This window comes from Sus scrofa, chromosome 8 (genome assembly GCF_054392235.1).
Source record: "Sus scrofa isolate SSC_HxYL_T2T_F1_AM1 chromosome 8, Sscrofa_HxYL_maternal_Yorkshire_Landrace_v2.0, whole genome shotgun sequence".
NCBI lineage: Eukaryota > Metazoa > Chordata > Mammalia > Artiodactyla > Suidae > Sus > Sus scrofa.
This window is the reverse complement of record NC_139390.1, coordinates 4,026,181-4,047,342: the sequence shown is the minus strand read 5'-3', so window position 1 is coordinate 4,047,342 and position 21,162 is coordinate 4,026,181.

The window sequence follows — 21,162 nt, the reverse complement described above, 5'->3', positions numbered from 1 at the left end:
CCAGGCAGAGAGGGACACAGCAGGCTCATGCCCGAAAAAACCTGTGTGTTGCAGAGTTCCCGTCTTGGTGCAGCGGAAACGAACCTGACTAGTATCCGTGAGGAGGCAGGTTCGATCCCTGACCCTGCTCAGTGGGTTAAGGATCCAGTGTTGCCCTGAGCTGTGGTGTAGGTCTCAGACATGGCTCAGATCCTGTGTTGCTGTGGCTGTGGTGTAGGCTGGTGGCTACAGCTCCAATTTGACCCCTAGCCTGGGAACCTCCATATGTCGTGGGTGTGGCCCTAAAAAGCAAGAAATAAAATTAAATTAAAAAGAAAATAAATAAAAATAAAAATATTAATCAGATCATGTCTCTGCCCTGTGGCTTCCACTGACCTTGGAAAAGAACCTGCACTTTTTTTTTTTTTTAGGGCAGCACCTGTGGCATATGGAGGTTCCCAGGCTAGGGGTCGAATGGGGGCTACAGCTGCCGGCCTACGCCACAGCCACAGCCACAGCCACAGCAACGTGAGATCTGAGCCACATCTGCAACCTACCCCACAGCTCACGGCAATGCCGGATCCTTAACCCTCGCCAAGGACTGAACCCACTTCCTCATGGATACTAGTCAGTTTCGTTACCACTGAGTCACAACGGGAACTCCCTGCACTCCTTGACTTTAAGGCTGACCTTTTCATCTCAGTCCTTGCCACTGTCCCCCAGTTTTCAGGTGAGGAAACTCGATGTGGTGATGAGCCGGAGGTCAGCCAGGTCAGCAGGGCTCTGCTGGGGGCCCAGATACCCCCACCAGGAGACCCTAGTCTGGTGGGACCCCAGGGGAGGGCAGAAGCCTGTCTTGAACCCCCTCCCCCCAGCCCCTAATCTAAGCAGGTCCCTTGTTAGAGTCTAACAGCCAGTGCTGTCCTGGAGAGCGGGTGGGCGGGGGAGGAGGGGGGTCTGGAGGGACAGGTCTGGGGGCGGGGGTGGGGGAGCCCTGATTTGCAGCAGTTGACAAGGGCCGCGATGTCAGCTCTCCCACCACAGCCAAGCTCAAGCTCCTCGCATGTTGCTGTGAACACATTTGTGCATGTGGCTCAGGGCTACACTCATTCGACCCAAGTGGAAGAGATCAGCTCACGCGGGGGCATCACCGGGTCAGCTAGAGACGGGAAGAGCAAGCCTGAGGGTTTCCAGAGAAAGAGGAAGTTCTGCAGGCAGGTGGCGGCTCTGCCTGACTCTCTGGCTTCAGACCCACCCTGCCAGACCCCACAGCCACAGAAGCCAATTCCTTAAAGAACCTCTGGGAGTTCCCTTCGTGGCTCAGCCGTTAACAAACCGACTAGGATCCATGAGGATGCGAGTTCGATCCCTGGCCTCACTCCATAGTTAAGGATCTGGCGTTGCCGTGAGCTGTGGCGAGGGTCACAGATGAGGCTTGGACCTGGCGTTGCTGTGGTTGTGGTGTAGGCCAGAGGCTATAGCTCCAGTTCTACCCTTAGCCTAGGAACTTCCGTATGCCGCGGGTGCGGCCCTAAAAAGACAAAAAAAAAAATCTCTATTTCTCTGCTGGTCCCCTGGAGCCCAGGATGGGGGATGGCAACGAGGAGTGAGACGAGAGGGGAGGGTGTTGAGGAAACAGATGAGATGTCTGATTCCACGTTCACCTCCCGTTTCTTCTTTCTTTTCTTTTCTTTTTCTTTTTTTCTTTTCTTTTTTCTTTTTCTTTTTCTTTTTTTTTTTTTTGTCTTTTCAGGGCTTCATCTGTGGCATATGGAAATTCACAGGCTAGGGGTCGAATTGGAGCTGCAGCTGCCAGCCTACACCAGAGCCACAGCAACATGGGATCCACAAAGAGTCTATCCCACTTTAGACCTGAGCCAGGCACAACCCTGGGCCCTGAGACAGCAGAAAGGGCCAAGCAGAGCCCATCCCGCTAGGCACAGAATCAAAGTCAGATGAACTACCAGCCATGCCAAGTTCCCAGGACCATCTGGCTTCCCAGCAAATCCCTCTTATCAAGATGGGTGATGGCAGAGTTCCCACTGTGGCTCAGAGGGTTAAGAACCCAACATAGTGTCCGTGAGGATGCGGCTTCAATCCCTGGCCTCGATCAGTGGGTTAACGGTCTGGTGTGGCTTCAGTGTAGGTTGAAGACGTGCCTTGGATCTGGTGCTGCTGTGGCTGTGGTGTAGGCTGGCAGCTGTAGCTCTGATTCACCCTCTAGCCTGGAAATTTCCATATGCCATTGGTGTGGCCCTAAAAAGCAAAAAAACAAAACAAAACAAAACAAAACAAAAAAAGATGGGTGACGTAGCAAGGAGGCACCATTGGACACAAAGCAAGGAGAAGGTGCTCCCGGCCCACTTGGGACAACTGAGGAATGGCTGACCTGCTGTCCTTCCTGCTAGGAAGAGGATTTTCTGGAAGGAAGGACTTTACATGCTCGTTCTTACTTAACATGGCCATGAGGAAGAGCTATCTTTACGCCCATTTTACAGATGAGGAGATTGAGGCTGAGGAAAGTCACTATTTGTCCTAGGTCACATGAATGGTTAGTGGCAGAGGTCCCTCTGGCACCAAACCCCCTATTCTTTGAAACATACCACACAAACTCTTTGCAGAAGCTTATCCCAAATCCCCAGACGTGATCTTATTTCCAGAGCTTGAAAATCTGCGCCCAAGCTCCAATCCAGAGTTTGATTCTGTGCTGCTGGAGGGTGACTGTGGGCATGATTATTCTTCTCTGCTGTACGGACCCTGCGGCTCATGGTAAATTGGCACCCTGGCGTCTAGACCCGCCCTCCGGCCCCTATGCTTCTGGTCAAGGAAGCCAGTCCTCCAGAGAGGAATATGGGGCCCCCCGGAACTCTGGCCTCTAACAGGATGGGGTCAGCGGAGGCAGAGACAGGCTCCCAGCAACACCCCTCCCTCTCGGCTCACTCTTCACTGCCGTCTCTCATCCTGGGCTTCAGGCCGGGTCCACAGCCCTCCTCTGCTCCCTCCTCAGTCTGGGCCAGGGCAGCTGCGGCCAGTGCAGACCAATACAGGCCAACCTGGCTGCCCCATTCCCAAGGGCTGACTGTGGTGCTAGTAGCAGGGCCTCCAGGCCAGGTCCCATTCACGATGGAGCACCCCAACACCCCAGCTGTCTCGGGAACCCATCGCTCAGCCTGGCCTGCTTCCCAAGTGTAGCCGGCTCCAGGGGAAGCTGGTGGGGTGCGTGTGGACAGAGCCTGGAATTGGTCAGGATGACTGAGTCGTCTCCCAGGACCCGTTTCTTCCTGGTGTTATGGACGGTATTGCTGAGAGCTGACCTTCCGCTGCTCCGTGCTAATCGCTTTACAGAGACAACGTCACTTCATTCTCACAGCAACCCACGAGGCAGCCACCACCATCAGCGACATTTTAGAGACAGGAAACTGAGGATCAGAGAGCTCAAGCGAACTGCCTTAGCTCCCACAGCTAGAAAGTGGCCAAGCCAGGCTTTGAACCCAGGCAGTTGGGCTCCAGGGCCCCCACTCTGAGCTCTTCCACTGCCTGTAGCTCCAGAGTCCAGGTGTGGTTGGAGGAAGCCTCTCCTACCTGTCTGCACCTCAGTTTCCTCATCCGTAAGATGGAAAAGAGGGTGGTTCCCTTACCCAGCTGCTGAAGTGAGCATTCATTCAACACATCTTTTTTTTTCTTTTTGCTTTATGCTTTTTAGGGCTGCACCCCAGCATACGGACGTTCCCAGGCTAAGGGTCAAATTGGAGCCACAGCTGCCAGCCTGCTCCACAGCCACAGCAACGCCAGACCTAAGCCTCATCTGTGACCTACACCACAGCTCATGGCAATGCCAGATCCTTAACCCATTGAGCAAGGCTAGGGATCGAACCTTCGTCCTCATGGATGCTAGTCCGTTTCGTTACCGCTGAGCCACAACAGGAACTCTGGAGACAACCTCTTTAGGTCCCTGATTCTAAGTCCAGGGCCTCCTATTCTTAAGGGAACACAACACATTACAGAATTTAAACATACCGAGAGCTCCTGTTTTATGAGTCTGCATTCAAATCGGGAATACCTAATGGCAGGGAGTAGAAGAATTCTTAAGCATTCGTTCAACCTGTCCAAGCCTTGTCCCAGGAGCCCTCAGGCGGAGGATAGGACCCTGGAGGTGAACGAGCTGTGGGTGGACCTGCCTTCCAGGAGCTCAAGGTTTAATGAGAGCACCTCAGACCCAGGGTGATGCCTCGGGGTGTCCCAGCAAAGGTACAGGTGAACACCAGCTCCACACCGGCATCGATTAAACATTTCCCGTAAGACAGGGCAGGTGGACTGGCCCTGCATTCTGGTTCTGGGCCTGTCACTCCCTTGCTGCGTGACTTGGGGCAAGAGCCTGCACTCTCTGGACGTTAGGGAAGCATCAGGGGCTGTCTGCCGGTACAGGGTCCTCCAGCCTGACACTGGTGCCTCCGGGGGGAAGGTGAGGCCGCGTGAGACATGTGGGAGGCTGAGCAGACACATTCCTCTCTAGTGCTTGTCCAGAGGATGCATGGCCCACAAAGGGTGGCCTTGGTGCACCTGTCATGCCTGGAATTTGGGACATTTGCCTGGGGCCAGGTCATTAGAAGCCAAGTGGCTGTGAGCACAGGCTTTAGGCCCAAAACCAGAGCTTGACTCCTGGCTCTGCCACCAGGACACTGTGTGACCTAGGCCAAGTCACCCAGCCTCCCTGACCCTCAGTTTCCTCATCCACAAAATGGGGATACTATTTGCAGGGAACCTGGCGCAGTGCCTGGTAGCTGCTCAGTCAATCAACCCTAGTTGACATGGACAATTATGAAGCTGATGATACAAAGGGAGCAGCATAAAAGCTATCATTTATGAGCACAACCATGAGCCAAAGCATATAGCACAGAATAAGTACTCCAGGAGTTCCCGTCATGGCTCAGTAGTTAACGAAACCCACTAGTATCCATGAGGATGCAGGTTTGATCCCTGGCCTTGCTCAGAGGGTCAAGGATTCAGCATTGCCATAAACTGTGGTGTAGGTCGCAGGCGTGGCTCAGATCCCACGTTGCTGTGACTGTGCTATGTCGGCAGCTTCGATTCAACCCATAGCCTGGGAGCCTCCACACACTACGGGTGCAGCCCTAAAAAGACAAAAGACAAAAAAAAAAAAAAGAGTAATTACTCCATAGTCCGTGGGTGTGCGCGCGCGTATGTGTAACTATACATAAAAGCATATGCAGTCTCATAACTACCTCTGGCTCACTCTCTCTGTCCCTCTCTCTCTTTTTAAGGGCTGCACCTGCAGCATATGCAGGTTCCCAGGCTAGAGGTAGAATCAGAGCTCTAACTACCGACCTACGCCACAGCCTAGCAACACCAGATCCGAGCCATGTCTGCGACCTACACCACAGCTCACGGCAACGCCAGATCCTTAACCCACTGAGCAAGGCCAGAGATCGAACCCGTGTCCTTATGGATACCAGCACAGTTCCTTAACCACTGAGCCACGACAGGAACTCCCCTCTTTATCCTTTCTTACTCGATCCTCAGGACGACCTGCAAGAGAGCTAGACTCCTGCCCCTTTGGCAGGTGCGGGGACATGATTTTCTCAAGGTCATTCAGGGAGAACGTGGCAGAGCTGGGCCCCGAACCCAGCTCCGTCTTGCGGGACTCTCCCAGAGCAGCGGGTTGGTGGCTCTGGGCCTGCAGCTCTCCAGATAGAGTAGCCCATGAGGCCGTCCTGCCAGCCTCCTGCCACGGCAGCCACAGCAAGTGTCTTCCCTCCGTCTGGCAGGTCTCACTGACTCAGTTGGAGAACCTGCCTGGCCAGCCTCGGCTCTGCAGGGGGAGAGGTAAAAATAGCTGAGCCGGGTGGCCAGCAGCCGGTCTGTGGGCAGCAAGGCATGCCTTTCCCATGACTTGGGTTCCGCCGAGTGGAGCCCTTCCCTGCGTCCTTCTGTGTGCGAGGCCCTGGGCCTGGCCTCCCGGAGGGGGCAGAGCCCAGCCAGGCACAGCTGCCCCGGGGCGGGACCATCCCCAGCAGCACTGTCGGGTGGGGACCCGGGAGGGGCTGGCACAGGCTGCGTGCAGTGGACCGTGCAAGGAGCCTCTCACGCAGCCACAGAGGGGGTGCAGGGAAGGCTTCCGAAAGAGGTCACATGGGCAAACCCAGGAATTAAAACAGGTGTGTGTGTGTGTTGGGGGGTGCATTCCCGGCAGCTGGAACAGCATTTGCAAAGGCAGAAAGGATGTGACAAACACGGCCCAGCAGGAAGTACAAGGGGCTGTGTGATCTGGAGGGTGGGGCGCCTGCTGGGGCAGGAGGCAGGGTTCGGCTGGGGAAGCAGGCAGGCCGCATGACAGGGACGGGGTGGGACTGTGGGGCAGGGGGGCTCCGTGGGAGGATGTGGAGCAGGGCTGACACGCCCGATCAGCATCTCAGAAAGACTGTGGATTCAGTGTCCTTGGATAAGCCATCATGGAAAAGTATATGAAGAAGAATATATGTGTGCATCACTGAGTCACTCTATACGTATGTATACGTACGTATATGCATGTATAAACCTAGGAAAGGCTGGCAGGAAGTAGGGAGGCGTGATGGAAGAGAAGGCAACCAGTACACCGTCATGTCTCCCTACTCCCCTGCCAGCCTTTCCTAGGGTCACCTGCTGCGTTAGTTTCCCGTGGCTGCTGTAACCAACAACCCCAAACGTAGCAGCTGAAGCAACACACACTTATTATCTTCTGGAGATCATAAGCCTGCCGCAGAGGTCTCTAAATCCAGGTGGCTGCGGGGCTGTGTTCCTTTATGGAAGCGCTTGGGGAGAATGTATTCCTTCCCTTTTCCAGCTTCTAGAGGCTTCCTGTGGTCCCTTGGTTCCTCCTTCTTCAAAGCCAGCAGGTCAGGTTCTTCTTTTTTTTTTTTTTTTTTTTAATTTTACCGAAGCATAATTGATTCACAAAGTAGTCTTAATTTCTGCTGTACAGCAGAGTGACTCAATTACACATACATATATTCTTGTTCACATTCTTTTCCGTGATGCTTCATCCGAGGATATTGAATATAGTTCCCTGTGCTACACAATAGGACCTTGCTGTTTATCCATCCTAGATGTACTAGTTTACATCTGCTGATCCCAAACTCCCAATCCTTCCCTCCCCCACCCTCCCTGCCTTGACAACCACGAGTCTGTTCTGTATATCTGTCTTTTTAGCTTCATAGATATATTGATTTGTGTTGTATTTTACATTCCACGTATAAGTGATTTCAATAGTGTTGGTCTTGCTCTTTCTGACTTCATGTATTATGATAATCTCTAGGTCCATTCATGTTACTGCAAATGGCATTATTTCATTCTTTGTGGCTGAATAGTATTCCATTGTTTATGTGTGTGTGTGTGTATAAAAAACATTGTTTCTATGTGTGTATATATATATATATAACATCTTCCTTACCCGTTCATCTGTTGATGGACATTTGGGTTGTTTCCATGTTTTGGCTATTGTAAATAGTGCTGCCATGCTATGAACATGGGGGTGCATGTATTTTTTGAATTACAGTTTTGTCTGGATAGATGCCCGGGAGAGGGATTGCTGGGTCTTATGGTAGCTCTATTTTTCATTTTATGAGGAACTTCCACGCTGTTCTCCATAGTGACCACACTAATTGACATTCCCACCAATAGTGTAGGAGGGTTCCCTTTTCTCCGCACCCTTTCCAGCATTTGTTATTTGTAGACTTTTAATGTATTTGTTTGTTTATGTTTTCATGGCTGCACCTGCGGCATATGGAAGTGCCAGGGATTGAATCTGAGCTGCAGCTGTGGCAATACCAAATCCTTTAGCCCACTGTGCTGAACTGGGGATCAAACCTGTGTGCCTCCGCAGCGACCTGAGCTGCTGCATTTGGCTTCTTAACCCCTGCGCCACAGCGGGAGCTACTTGTAGGCTTTTAAATGATGGCCATTCTGACTGGTATGTGGTGGTACCTCATGTAGTTTTGATTCAGCAGGTCAATTTCTTCTCACATCGTCTCTCTGACCTGCCCACCGCTTCCACGGCTAAGGACTCATGCGATTAGATTATCAGCCAGATAATCCAGGATAATCTCCCCATCTCAAGGTCTGTAACAGTGTTCACACTTGCAAAGTTCCTTTGCCTGTAATGTAACAGATCCCAGGCTCCTGGGATCAGGAAGCAGACACCTTCGGGAGCTCTTATTCTGCTGACCTCACCTCCACAATGAGCCATTTGCACTGAATCTTTGCCCCAAGGTCTGCTGAGAGCATCAAACTAAGAACGCCAAATGATCCCGGGCCCCTCACTCCCCTCCAGGTACCCCAATTCCACTTCTCTGAGAGTCTTGGTAGTTCAGGCAGTCTGTTCAAAACAGACATTGGGTTTTGCTGAGCTTTCACTCTGAATTACCTCTGCCAAATCCCCACCAAAGCCTCCTCCTGACCAAAGCCTCACCCACTGCCCCCAGAGTCTCTCTTAAACCAGGACAACAGAGGCTAAAAAGCCAGGCAGAGAACTGAAGCGACATTTGGGATGGACAAAAGGGCACGGCTTTGGCCGCTGCCGGAGCTGGAGTCCAATCTGGCCTCTGCAGCCTCCTTGCTCTGTGGCCTTGGGAACCTCTTTGGTCCTTTCAGAGCCTTGCTCCCTCACGTGATGAGGGGGAAAGGGGCCTCGAGGGGTCACTGAGCAGGTGAGAGGGTTGATGGGTGGAAAGTGCCTGGTGCATGGTAGGCTCTCAGGAAATGAGGGCTGGTTCCTGACCAGATGGTTCTGGCCCTAGGTCGTTATCACCTCCTTTATAGAAAATTACAACAGTAAGTAGGAGACCCTGCTATGGGGCAACGGGACCGACGGTGTCACTGAAGCAGCAGAGCCCCACGAGTGTGTGCCGCCTGGCCCGGCACAGCGGGTCAAGGATCTGGTGCTGCTGCAGCTGTGGCATAGGTGGCTACTCCAGCTCAGATTTTATGCCTGGCCTGGAAACTTCATAGGCCACAGAGCGGCCAAAAAAGAAAAAAAAAAAAAAAAAAAAAAAAAAGACAGATAAATAAGTACTTTGCTACCACCATGAACTACCAGTCTGATTAGGGGCAGAGGTTTGTTTGTTTCCTGGATGCAAAGAACCAGCTGGTGTTTCCAAGCCGGGTGCACCTGACAGTCGCCCCAGACAACGCTGACGCCGTCTGGAAGGTAGCTGACATTCGGGGGGAGCAGGGGAGGAGGAGAGCACTCTTTGGAGGACCTACAAGCACCTTTGCTTCAAAAGTGGGCCCTGTGCCAGCCACGAGGGTAATTAGGCCAGATGGTCTTGAGGGAGAAATTCCAGTCGTTCTCAAAATGCTATAAATCAAGCCACAGATGGGAGGGGTCTGATTTTACGGTAACTTTCAGGACCATATGTATCCTTCCTTCCATTGGACAGTGGAAATGAGTCAGATGATGGATTTGGAGGTTTTTTGGCCCAAAATTAATGTGCTCGTCCCTCACCCCCCACCCACCACCTGGGCCTCACCCACTACCCCTCGGAGTCTCTCTTAAACCAGGACAATTGAGGTAAAAATCCAGAAAGAACTGAACATTTTTAGATATTCCCCTTGATCATGTCAGCTGGACAGAATATGGGTTTTTAGCCTTTTTTCCAAAAGAGATGCATGAAATTGGAATTCCTGCACGACTCCGGAATGGGTTTTGTTGCTGTTTTGCTTTTCGAAAGATGAGTTGAAGGAACACCTACTTTGCGGGAACAACTGGACACCTTTCTGCCAACCAGATGGACCACAGAGACTTCTATAGCCTTTCTCCATCTCCCCCCCCCCCAGGGCAATCAGAAATATCCCCCTTGGTGGCTCATTCTCCATCACCAGGAATGCTTGAGGCAAGCCAGCGCTCAGCAGCAGTGGGTCATGGGAATGATCCCTGGCAAACTTGTGAACACGCTGCCCTGGGCACCAGGGATGGAGAAGCCCGGTCACACGGAAGTGTATGTGGTTGAGGAAGACCAGGCTTTGGAGCCGGTCTGTCACTTCCTGGCTGTTTGACCTTGGACAAGGTCAGTGTTTCTGCTTGTGTAAAATAGGATAGCCATAGCATGGGGTTGTCAAGATTTGATGCATCAACCGATGCCGGAGAAGTGCACCCAGTGCGCAGAGAGGGGCCAGCAAATACTAGCCTTTTACCCTGCTTATGTGCCCTCGTGGCTTGTTAAACAAGTGGCAGAGAAATTAATTCATCTAAAATATCAGGACAGGAGTTCCCGTCATGGCTCAGTGGTTAACGAACCCAACTAGGAACCATGAGGTTTTGGGTTCAATCCCTGCCCTTGCTCAGTGGGTTAAGGATCTGGCATTGCCGTGAGCTGTGGTGTAGGTCACAGACGCGTCTCGCATCCCGAGTTGCTGTGGCTCTGGTGTAGGCCAGAGGCTACAGCTCCGATTAGACCCCTAGCCTGGGAACCTCCATATGCCTCGGGAGCGGCCCAAGAAATGGCAAAAAGACAATAAATAAATAAAATATAAGGACAGGGAGCTCCCATCATGGTGCAGTGGAAACAAATCCAACTAGGAAACTTGAGGTTGCAAGTTCGATCCCTGGCCTCACTCAGTGGGTTAAGGATCTGGCATTGCTGTGAGCTATGGTGTAGGTCTCAGACGCAGCTCGGATCTGGTGTTTCAGTGGCTATGGCATAGACCGGTAGCTACAGCTCCAATTCAACCCCTAGCCTGGGAAACTCCATAAGCCACGGATGTGGCCCTAAAAAGACAAAAAGACAAAAATAAATAAATATCAGGACAGGGAGTTCCCTTGTGGCTCAGTGGGTTAAGGATCTGGCATTGTCACTGCTGTGGCTTGGGACACTGCTGTGGCACAGGTTTGATCCCTGGCCCGGGAACTTCCATGTGCCATGGGTGTGGGCAAAAAGGAAAAAAAATAATAAATAAAAATAAAATATTAGGCGAAGGACATTATTTTGCAAATGAGGAAAGAGGCGTAAAGGAAATGAACTATTGAAAGCCAAAAGACAGGAGCAACACAAGTGTCTGAGGATGGATGCACAGATGAACAAAGTGGGTCCGTGCAATGGCATGCTACGCAGCTTTAAAAAGGAGGGAAATGCTGACACTTGCTGCAACACGGGTGTCCCTTGAGGACATTATGCTAGGTGAAATAAGCCTGTTCTCAAAGACAACCCTGTAAGATTCCACTTAGACGAGGTCCCCAGAGGAGTCAGTCTCCTAGAAACAGAAAGTGGCATGGGGGTTGCCAAGGGCAGGGGGGAGGGGAAATAGGAGCCATTGTTCAACGTGTGCAATTTCAGTTTTGCAAGATGAAGGTTACGGAGGTGGTGGGGAAGGATGCACATTATAAATGTATTTAGTACCGGGAGTTCCCATTACGGCACAGCGTAATGACGTGACTAGGATCCATGAGGCCTCGGGTTTGATCCCTGGCCCCGCTCAGTGGGATACAGATCCGGGGTTGCCATGAGCTCTGGCGCAGGTCACAGACGGGGCTCGGATCCTGAATTGCTGTGGTGTAGGCCCGCGGCTGCAGCCGCTTTGACCCCTGGGAACTTCCATGTGCCTCGTGTGCAGTCCTAAGACTCAAAAAATAGTAATAATAAAATAAATAAATGTATTTAATACCACTGAAATGTATAGTTAGAAATGGTTAAGACAGGGTATTTTATGTTCTGTATACTTTACTACAATTACATTTTTTTAAAGAAAGGGAAAAGAAATGATCCAACTTGCCTGAGTGCGGATCCGAGCCACGTCTGCAACCTACACCACAGCTCACGGCAACGCCGCACCCTTAACCCACTGAGCAAAAGTATGGGGAGTTCCCATCGTGGCGCAGCAGTAGCGAATCCAGCTAGTATCCATGAGGACTCGGGTTCAATCCCTGGCCTTGCCGTGGGTTAAGGATCCAGCAGCGTTGCTGTGAGCTGTGGTGTAGGTTGCAGACGTGGCTCAGATCCTGTGTTGCTGTGGCTGTGGTGTCGGCTGGCAGCTACAGCTCTGATTAGACCCCTAGCCTGAGAACCTCCACATGCCACGAGTGCAGCCCTAAAAAGACCAAAAAAAAAAAAAGATAGTAGAAAGAGAGCTGAACACTGGGGGGGGGGAGGTGGATCTGAAAGGTGACCCAGGAGAGAGGCGCAAGCAGTCAGTGGGCGTGGAGTCAGGAGAGTGGCTGTCAGGCAGCTCTGGCTGTGTGAGTTTGGGCACATCCCTCGCCCTGGCTGGGCTCCTGTATGAAGGTGAGGCCAGGAGGGCATCCAGGTCCTTCCAGCTCTAAGGTCTAGGGAGGGGTTAGGGGGGGATGCCCAGAGACATTCTGACAGCTCCAACAGGCCTGAGTGCCCTCCCCACCGGAGGATCCTTCTCCCTTGGGCACCTACTAGGTACCCAGCTCCAGTTCCTGTCCTGGGGCTGATGTCCTACTGGGGAGGACAGGCAACAGACAAGTGAATAAACAGAAACGGAGCCTGTGAAGAAAGAAAGACATGCGTTCCCATCGTGGCTCAGCAGGTTAAGAACATGACTAGTATCCATAAGGATGCAGGTTCAATCCCTGGCAGTGGGTTAAGGAGCCAGTGTTGCTGAGGCTGTGGCGTAGGCTGGCAGCTGTAGCTCTGATTCAATCCGTAGCCTGGGAACCTCCATATGCCACAGGTGCAGCCCCCCAAAAAAAAGAAAGAAAGAAAGAGGGAAGGGAGGGAAGAAAGAGAAGAAAGATGGTAGGGTCGGGTTTTTTTCAGTGGCACGGTTGGTAGAGCACCTGGGAAGCAAAGGCAGCATTCTGGCCAGGGCCCCAGGAAGGCATCCTAGAGCAGGTGGCATGTGGGCCTGACCTTGAGCCTGGTTCCACAAGCCCTCACAGAGCACAGACTGGGCCAGGCAGCCAGCGATGCTGGAGACAAAGTACTCAGGGGTCCGGTCTTGTGGGAAAGACAGACCTGACAGCAAGCGCAGCTACCATGGAGTTACAGGGCAGGAGGGAGGGGAATGGCGGGCCCCTCACAGGAGGTTTTTCTGACACATGAGCTGGATTCTGGAGGATGAAGAAGCTTCTCAGAGCTGAGACGTACGCTCCAGGCTTAAGGTCAGGACAGACAAGCAGATACCACTGCACCAAAGTCTCCCAGGCTGAGCAGAAGGGGCCTTTGGAATCTGCCACCAAGTCTGACTTTTCCATGTGGGACACAGAGGCTCTGAGAAGCAAAACCACCTGCCTTGGACTGGTTGCTTGCTCTGGGGCAGGCTCTGTGCCATGAGCTTTACCTGACGTGTTTCTCACCTAAGGTCACTTCTTTCTGGAAGATGCCAGCTTCCTACAAAGGACACTAAAGCATTGTCATCAGACTATGACATAATTATGGCGCATAAACACAAATGTAATATTCACTTTAGCATGTATCAATTATATCCATTTTCCCTATAAACACCATGGCATCATGAGCTGCTAATAACAATTCTGCCTCCTAGGAATGACCCAGGTTGGGCTGTAACCTTTTGGCAGGCTCTGTCCTTTTTGGTTTTGGCCACTCCCATGGCACACAGAAGTTTCCGGGCCAGGGATCAAGCCCTCACCACAGCAGTGACAACACTGAATCCTGAACCCACTGAACTATGGCGTGCTCTGGTCCTTATTTATTTATTTATTTGCATTTTTTTTTTTAGGGTTGCCCCCTGCATGTGGAATTTCTCAGCCTAGGGGTCGAATTGGAGCTGTAGTCACTGGCCTACCCTACAGCCACAGGAAGGCTAGATCTGAGCCACATCTTCGACCTGTACCACAGCTCACGGCAACCCTAGATCCTTAACCCACTGAGCAAGGCCAGGGATCAAACCCTGGTCCTCATGGATAATAGTCCCATTCATTACTGCTGAGCCATAATGGGAACCCCTTCAACAAGTTGTGTGTGTGTGTGTGTGTGTGTGTGTGTGTGTGTGTGTGTGTGTGTGTGTGTGTCTTTTTAGGGTCAAACCCATGGCATATGGAAGTTCCCAAGCTAGGGGTTGATTTGAAGCTGTAGCTGCCAGCCTATGCCACAGCCACAGCAACATAGGATCCAAGCCACATCTGCAAGCTACACCAGAACTCATGGCAGTACTGGACCTTCACCCACTGAGTCGGGCCAGGGATCGAACCTGCCTCCTCATGGATACAGAGCCCCTACAGGAACTCCTTAACAAGTTTTTATTTTGAGCACCTGCTGTGTGCGAGGCCCACACACAGCAGGTGAGTGAGAGGCTGGGAATGCAGCAGTGCTCCAGGTGGACAGAGCCCTGCCTCGCCTCAGGAGCTCATAGTTAGAGCAGAGAGAAGGGCCAGAGACAAATAAACACGCAGGGAAGCACATGATGATACAAAGGAAAACACCAAGGAGCACAGCCAGAAGGACAAGGGCTTGTGCTCTTTTCTGGCCCTAAAAATTTTCCGTGGCTTCCTGACCACAAAGATTGCGAGAGCCATAGTGCAGTGGGTTGAATGCTGCCCCAGAAGCTTGGGTCTTTGCTGATGTAATCGAATTATGAATCTTGAGATGAGATCATCCCGGATTGTCCAGGTGGGGCCTAAAGCTAATGACAAGAGTCCTTATAAGAAGACAAGGAGGAGTTCCCACTGTGGTGCAATGGGTTAAGAATCTGACTGCAGTAGTTCAGGTTGCTGTGGAGGCACAGGTTCTAACCCTGACCGGGTGCAGGGGGTTAAAGGCTCTGGTGTTGCCGCAGCTATGGTGTAGTTTGCAGCTGTGGCTCGGATTCGATCCCTGGCCTGTGTGGTCACAAGCCAAGGAGTGTCTGGAGCCCTCAGAAGCTGGAAGAGACAGGAGATTCTCCCTTGGAGCCCTCCGAGGGAGCATGGCCTGATGACACCTTGACTTTGGATTTCTGGCTTCCGGAACTGCGAGAGAATAAATTCTATTGTTTTAAGTCACCTAGTTTGTGGTCACTTGTTACAGCAGCCACAAGAAGCTAATACACATAATTTCTGACTCAAGTTTGAACTCGGTGAGGAAGCAATCACGGAGGAATATAGGAGAAAAACGTAACAGGTCAAGAGAATAGCGAGTGCAAAGGCCCTGAGGCTGACTGTGCAGACTCAGAGAACAGCAAAAAGCCAGTATGGCTGCAGCAGGGGATGTGAGAACAGGCCAGAAGCCACCTGGTGGGTGAGGGCCATGTGGGAAAAAGACTTTGACATTTACTCCACATGATGTGAGAAACTGCTGGAAGGTTTGGGGTGGGAGGATGACATGATCTGATGGGATTTATACTCAGGCCTCTATGGTGGCTGAGACAGAATAGCCTGAGCAGGTGGGGCATGGAAGCCCAGTTGATATGACCCCCAAGTCAAATCCAAGGCCAAGAGCATTGTCAAACTCTCATGTTTTACTGAAGATTTGATGGGAAAACAGAAGAGGCAATTACACAGCACGGCACCCTGCAAACACTGCCCTTGAAATATCTCGGTTCCTTTCTGATCTCATTTCTCATCGAAGCTACCAGTTCTCTCCTTCCAGGCAAAGTCTCTTAGAGGCAAACAAAGCCACCCACAAGCCCCAGGAAATGACTCCAGCCTTCCCTATTATCACGGTCAATGTTATCTGCTAATGGCTCAGAGTTTGTGCCAGACAGTGAGCCAGCATATTACATGGATTATCTGTTTCCCTCCAAACCCACAACCACCTTGGAGGTAGAAAACTATTATCCTCATAACTATTTTACAGATAAGAAAGCTAAGGCTCAGAGAGGGGCAGGGAGCCTGCCCCAGGCTATGCAACTAACAAGTAGAGGAGTCAGTCCTCTGAACTTGGGTCTTAATATAAATTTATCTTCTACTGGACTGAGGTGGGGAAGTGGCAATACGTATTTGCATATTCATGAACTGCTAAAGGTATCCACCCCCGACCCTTCTTACTGGGTGTTCACAGTGGCTTTGGAAGTGACCAAGGCCCGTCAGGAGACTCAACAGTGGTCTATCTGATATCAGGAATTTCCGGAGTTCCCGTCGTGGCGCAGCAGAAACGAATCTCGTTAGTATCCATGATGATGCAGATTCTATCCCAGGCCTTGCTCAGTGGGTCGGCGATCCAGTGTTGCTGTGAGCTGTGGTGTAGGTGGCAGATGCAACTCTGATTCAGCCCCTAGCCTGGGAACTTCCATATGCCGTGGGTTCAGCTTAAAAAGCCAAAAAAAAAAAAAAAAAAAAAAAAAAAAGAGAAAAGAGAGAGAGAAATGCATTCTTTAGCCAAGCTTCGGCCCTAGCATCCCAAATGTGCAGGGTTGAAGGGGTCCTTGGAGCTTACCTTGACTGGACCATTCTACGTGTTTCAGTATCTCCTGCAGGAGCTCAGCTAAGTGATCGGGCCACACATAGACACTCCTCGTACAAGTTGCTCACCACTCCTGAGGTCAGTCCCATCTGGGACACCTACAACTGTTTAAAGTGGCTAGAGCTCTTGGAGTTCCGGTCATGGTGCAGCAGAAACGAATCTGACTAGGAATCATGAGGTTGCAGGTTCGATCCCTGGTCTCACTCAGTGGGTTGAGGATCCAGGGTTGCCGTGAGCTGTGGTGTAGGTTGCAGACGTGGCTCAGATCCCGTGTTGCTGTGGCTCTGGCGTAGGCCGGCAGCTACAGTTCCGATTGGACCCCTCGCCTGGAAACCTCCATATGCTGTGGGTGCAGCCCTAAAAAAAAAAAAGAAAGAAAGATATGTTGATGTCCTAATCCTCATACCTCAGCGACCGTTGCAGGTGGAATTAGGTAAGATGAAGTTATACTGGAGCAGGGCGGGACCCTAATCCAATGTGACTGGCATCCTCGAAGAAGAGAGAGACAGGGGAGAGATGGCCATGTGACAGCCAACGCAGAGTCTGGAGTGATGCCTCTACGAACCACGGAGTGCCAAGGATGGCTGGAAAACAGCAGAAGCTAGAAAAGGCAAGAAAGAATTCTCTCCTAGAGGCTGCAGAGAGACGTAGCCCTGCTGACACCTGGATTTCAGACTTTCCTCTCCCAGTGCTGTGAGACAACAAATTTCTGTTGTACTTTCTCTCTTTTTCTTTTTAGGGCTGCACCTGCGCATATGGAAGTTCCGAGGCCAGGGGTCGAATGGGAGCTGCAGGCGCCTGTCTATGGCACAGCCACAGCAACGCCAGATCCTTAACCCACTGGGCAGCTAGGCCAGGGATCAAACCCGCGTCCTCGCAGACACTATGTCGAGTTGTTAACTTGCTGAGCCGCGACGGGAACTCCTCTGTTGTACTTTTTACAGAGGTGCTAGGAAATAGCTCTACCACGTTCTGTTCTGTACACATGGTCCCTGGGAGATGGTGTGGCCCTCAAAGGGTGCGTGTCCCATCTGTGCAGCACAGCGCTGGCCCGTGAGGGGAGGAAGTGAGAGACAGTGCATCAGGGCCCTCGCAAGGGCCTTGTTCACCCAGTGGATGGAAGACAAGGGCCGATTTCCTGTCTTCCTCACCGAGCTGAGAACTGCCCCTCACTGTGCATGACAAGAAAGATAAAAGAGGATTTCCTGCTGTGGCACAGTGGAAACGAATCCGACTAGTATCCTTCCATGAGGATGCAGGTTCGATCCCTGGCCTTGCTCAGTGGGTTGGGGATCAGGCATTGCTGGGAGCTGTGGTGTAGGTCACAGACACAGCTCAGATCCCTTGTTGCTGTGGCTGTAGTGTAGGCAGGCATTTGCAGCTGCCATTGGACCCCTGGCCTGGGAACTTTCACATCCTCAGGTGCTTCACTAAAAAAAAAAGCGATAAACGTCGCAAGAAATAACAAAAAGACAACAACAACAAAAAAAAAGAGGAGTTCCCATCGTGGGGCAGTGGTTAACGAATCCGACTAGGAACCATGAGGTTGCGGGTTCGGTCCCTGCCCTTGCTCAGTGGGTTAATGATCCGGCGTTGCTGTGAGCTGTGGTGTAGGTTGGAGACGCGGCTCGGATCCCACGTTGCTGTGGCTCTGGCGTAGGCCAGTGGCTCCAGCTCTGATTCGACCCCTAGCCTGGGAACCTCCAGGAGGCCCAAAGAAATAGCAAAAAGACAAAAAAAAAAAAAAAAAAAAAAAAAAAAGTCACTTTTGGGGACCTCTCTCTGTGGCCGAACAGTATGGGTCACGTCTTGGGAGCACTGGGACATGGGTTCGATCCCCGACCAGAACAGTGGGTTAAAGATACAGCATTGCTGAAGCTGTGGCTTAGGTCTCAACTACAACTTGGATCTGATCCCTGGCCCGGGAGCTCCATATGCCTTGGAGCAGCTGAAAATGAGATGGAGAAAAAAATCAATTCTTGGAGTTCCCTGGTGGGCTAGAGGTTAAAATTTGGTGCTTTCACCGCTGCAGTCTGGGTTCAATCCCTGGTCTGGGAACTGAGATCCCATATCGAGCCGCTGCATACCATAGCCAAAAAAAAAAAGAATATTCAGAGTTCCCTTGTGGCACATTGAGTTAGGGATCTGGGGTTGTCACCGAAGAAGCTTGGGTCACTGCTGTGGCATGGGTTAGACCCCTCGCCCAGGAATTTCCATACACCACAAGTGCAGCCAAAAAAATGATTTTTCTTAATAAAAAAAGAACATTCTGGAGTTCCCATCATGCCTCAGTGGTTAACAAACCTGACTAGGATCCATGAGGACTCAGATTTGATCCCTGGCCTTGCTCAGTGGATTAAGGATCTGGTGTTGCCGTGAGCTGTGGTGTAGGTTGCAGATGCAGCTCGGAGCCTGCGTTACTATGGCTGTGGTATAGGCTGGCAGCTATAGCTCTGATTCAACCCCTAGCCTGGAGAAAAAAAAAAAAAAAAAAGAGCATGCACTAACAAAAATTGACTTCAAAGCCCTGTGCATGCCTGTCGCCCGGTGCAGGGTCTTCCTGGGCATGGAAGAGCAGAACAGTGCAAAGGATGCCTCGGTTATTGATTGTGACAAAGCATCAGCGCTGAGGCAGGAGGCTGGGAGGTGTGGTCAGTGTCCAGCCTTCAGATTCCTATAGAGGAATATCGGCCTTGCTCCCCACCCAGACGCACAGGTGGGAGACTTCCCCAAATGCAGAAGGGCGTATATTGTGGGCAGCCCATTCCAGACCTTTGTGTTTATGGAGTTCCCGCTGTGGTGCAGTGGGTTAAGAATCCTACTGCAGTAATTCTGGTCACTGCAGAGGCACGAGTCGATCCCCAGCCTGCTGCAGTGGGTTAAAGGAGCTAGTGTAGCCACAGCTGTCACTCGGATTCAATCCCTGTCCTGGGAACTTGCATATGCTGCGGGTGTGGCCATTAAAAAAAAAAAAAATACACCGGTGTTTGCTTCTGGAGGTGCTCTGGTTGTTTCTATTTTGAGGTTTGGAAGCCAGCTCAGAGAGAGGAAGTAACATGCTCAAGATTGCACAGCTCCCGAGCAGCAGCACCGGACTCCCCCTGTGGTCTGTCTGACCTCAGAGCTTGAGTGCAGTGACGTTTCTGGAGCCAATTTAATGGGTAGGGCCTGAGGTTCCTAGCAGCTGAGGACAGGGCAAGGCCAAAACGCAGCAGTGGGGGTGGGGGAGAGGGCACTGGGCGTTCGGGGAGGGCAACGAGCCAGCCGTGGGTTGCGCCAGCAAGGTGGCCGAGTGTGGGAGGCAGGTCTGGGGCCTTGGAGAACAGTCAGGGGGAGGAGAGAGACAGACGCATCCCTCCATCTCCGTGTTAGCTCAGGCTGCAGTGTGGATGGAAGGGCCCCAGGAGCGTGCTGAAGGACCAGGTGAAGCAGTGCAGGGAGAGGCGGAGGAGGGGGCCAGGGCTGGGGCAGGCAGGGAGCCGAGTCCGAAGGGCCGCCTGTATTGAGCACATGCTGTGCACCAGGCCTACTCTGACCCTCTACACGGATTCGCATAAGCCCCTCACAACAACCCTCTCAGGGAGATCTGTCTGTCCTTCCTCCCTCCCTCTCTTTCTTTTTTTGTCTTTTTAGGGCCGCACCTGCAGCATATGGAGCTTCCCAGGCTAGGGGTCCAATCCGAGCTGTAGCTGCCGGCCTACACCACAGCCAGAGCCGCAGCCACATGGGAGCTGAGCCTCGTCTGTGGTCTACACCACAGCTCACAGCAACACCGGATCCTTAACCCACTGAACGAGGCCAGGGATTGAACCTGAGTCCTCATGGACGCTAGTCAGTAGGAGGGAGGAAAAAGGCAACAGCCAATGGAACACATTTGAAAGGATAAAATGGCAAAGACCTGACATTTACATAGCATCTTAGAGCCTGTGGAGGACACCACATCTCTGATTTTTTTGGGGGGGGCCTTGAATACTACCAACAGCCGACTAGGGCAGGGGCCATTATCTCTCCATCTTCTCAGGGCAATGAAAGCCCTGCCAAGGTCAGTGGGCTTCTCAAGGTCACACCGTGGGGCTGTGTCAGAGGCTTGTCCTCAACGCTCCAGATGCCAGAAGGGTATCTGCCAGGCCCAGCTGGCTGCCTTGACTGACAGCATCCGAGCCGAGATAAATGTGAGCATATCCTAAATGACATGATGGTTTGCAAGGGGAGGCAAGGGGCAGCGGGCCACAGCGGGGCCCAGCGTGAAGAGCAGGACTCCAGCCCAATCTTGGGGGGCTGTAAACCGGCTGCTATTGTCAGGGTCGGTAGGACACTGCTGAGGTTTGTACACATCCTTTTATATTTAATATCAGACTTTATTTTCCAGAGCAGTTCAAGGATCCCAGCAAAACTGAACAGGGAGAACAATTTCCCATATACTTCCCATCCCTCGCTGCTCCATGTAGCCTCTAACTTTTATCAAAGGGTAGCTTCGTTGGAATTTTGTCTCCAAAATTCACAGGATAAAGAAAAAAATAAAAGCATGTGAGTTCTCTTGTGGCACAGCAGGTTAAGTATCTGGCATTGGTACGGTAGCACCTGGGATTGCTGCTGTGGCACGGACTCGATCCCTGGCCCAGGAACTGCTGCATGCCTCAGGTGTGGCCGAAAAAAAAAAAAAAAAAAAGAAAGAAAAGCAAGAGGAGACTTTTGAAACCTTCCTGCCTAAGTCTCTTGCTGTGTAGAAGGGGAAACTGAGGCCCAGAGAGGGAGATTACACACCCAAGGTCACAGAGCCAAGGTCGCTGCTTTCTAACTGTCAGTCAGTGTGGGCTCACGGCATCAA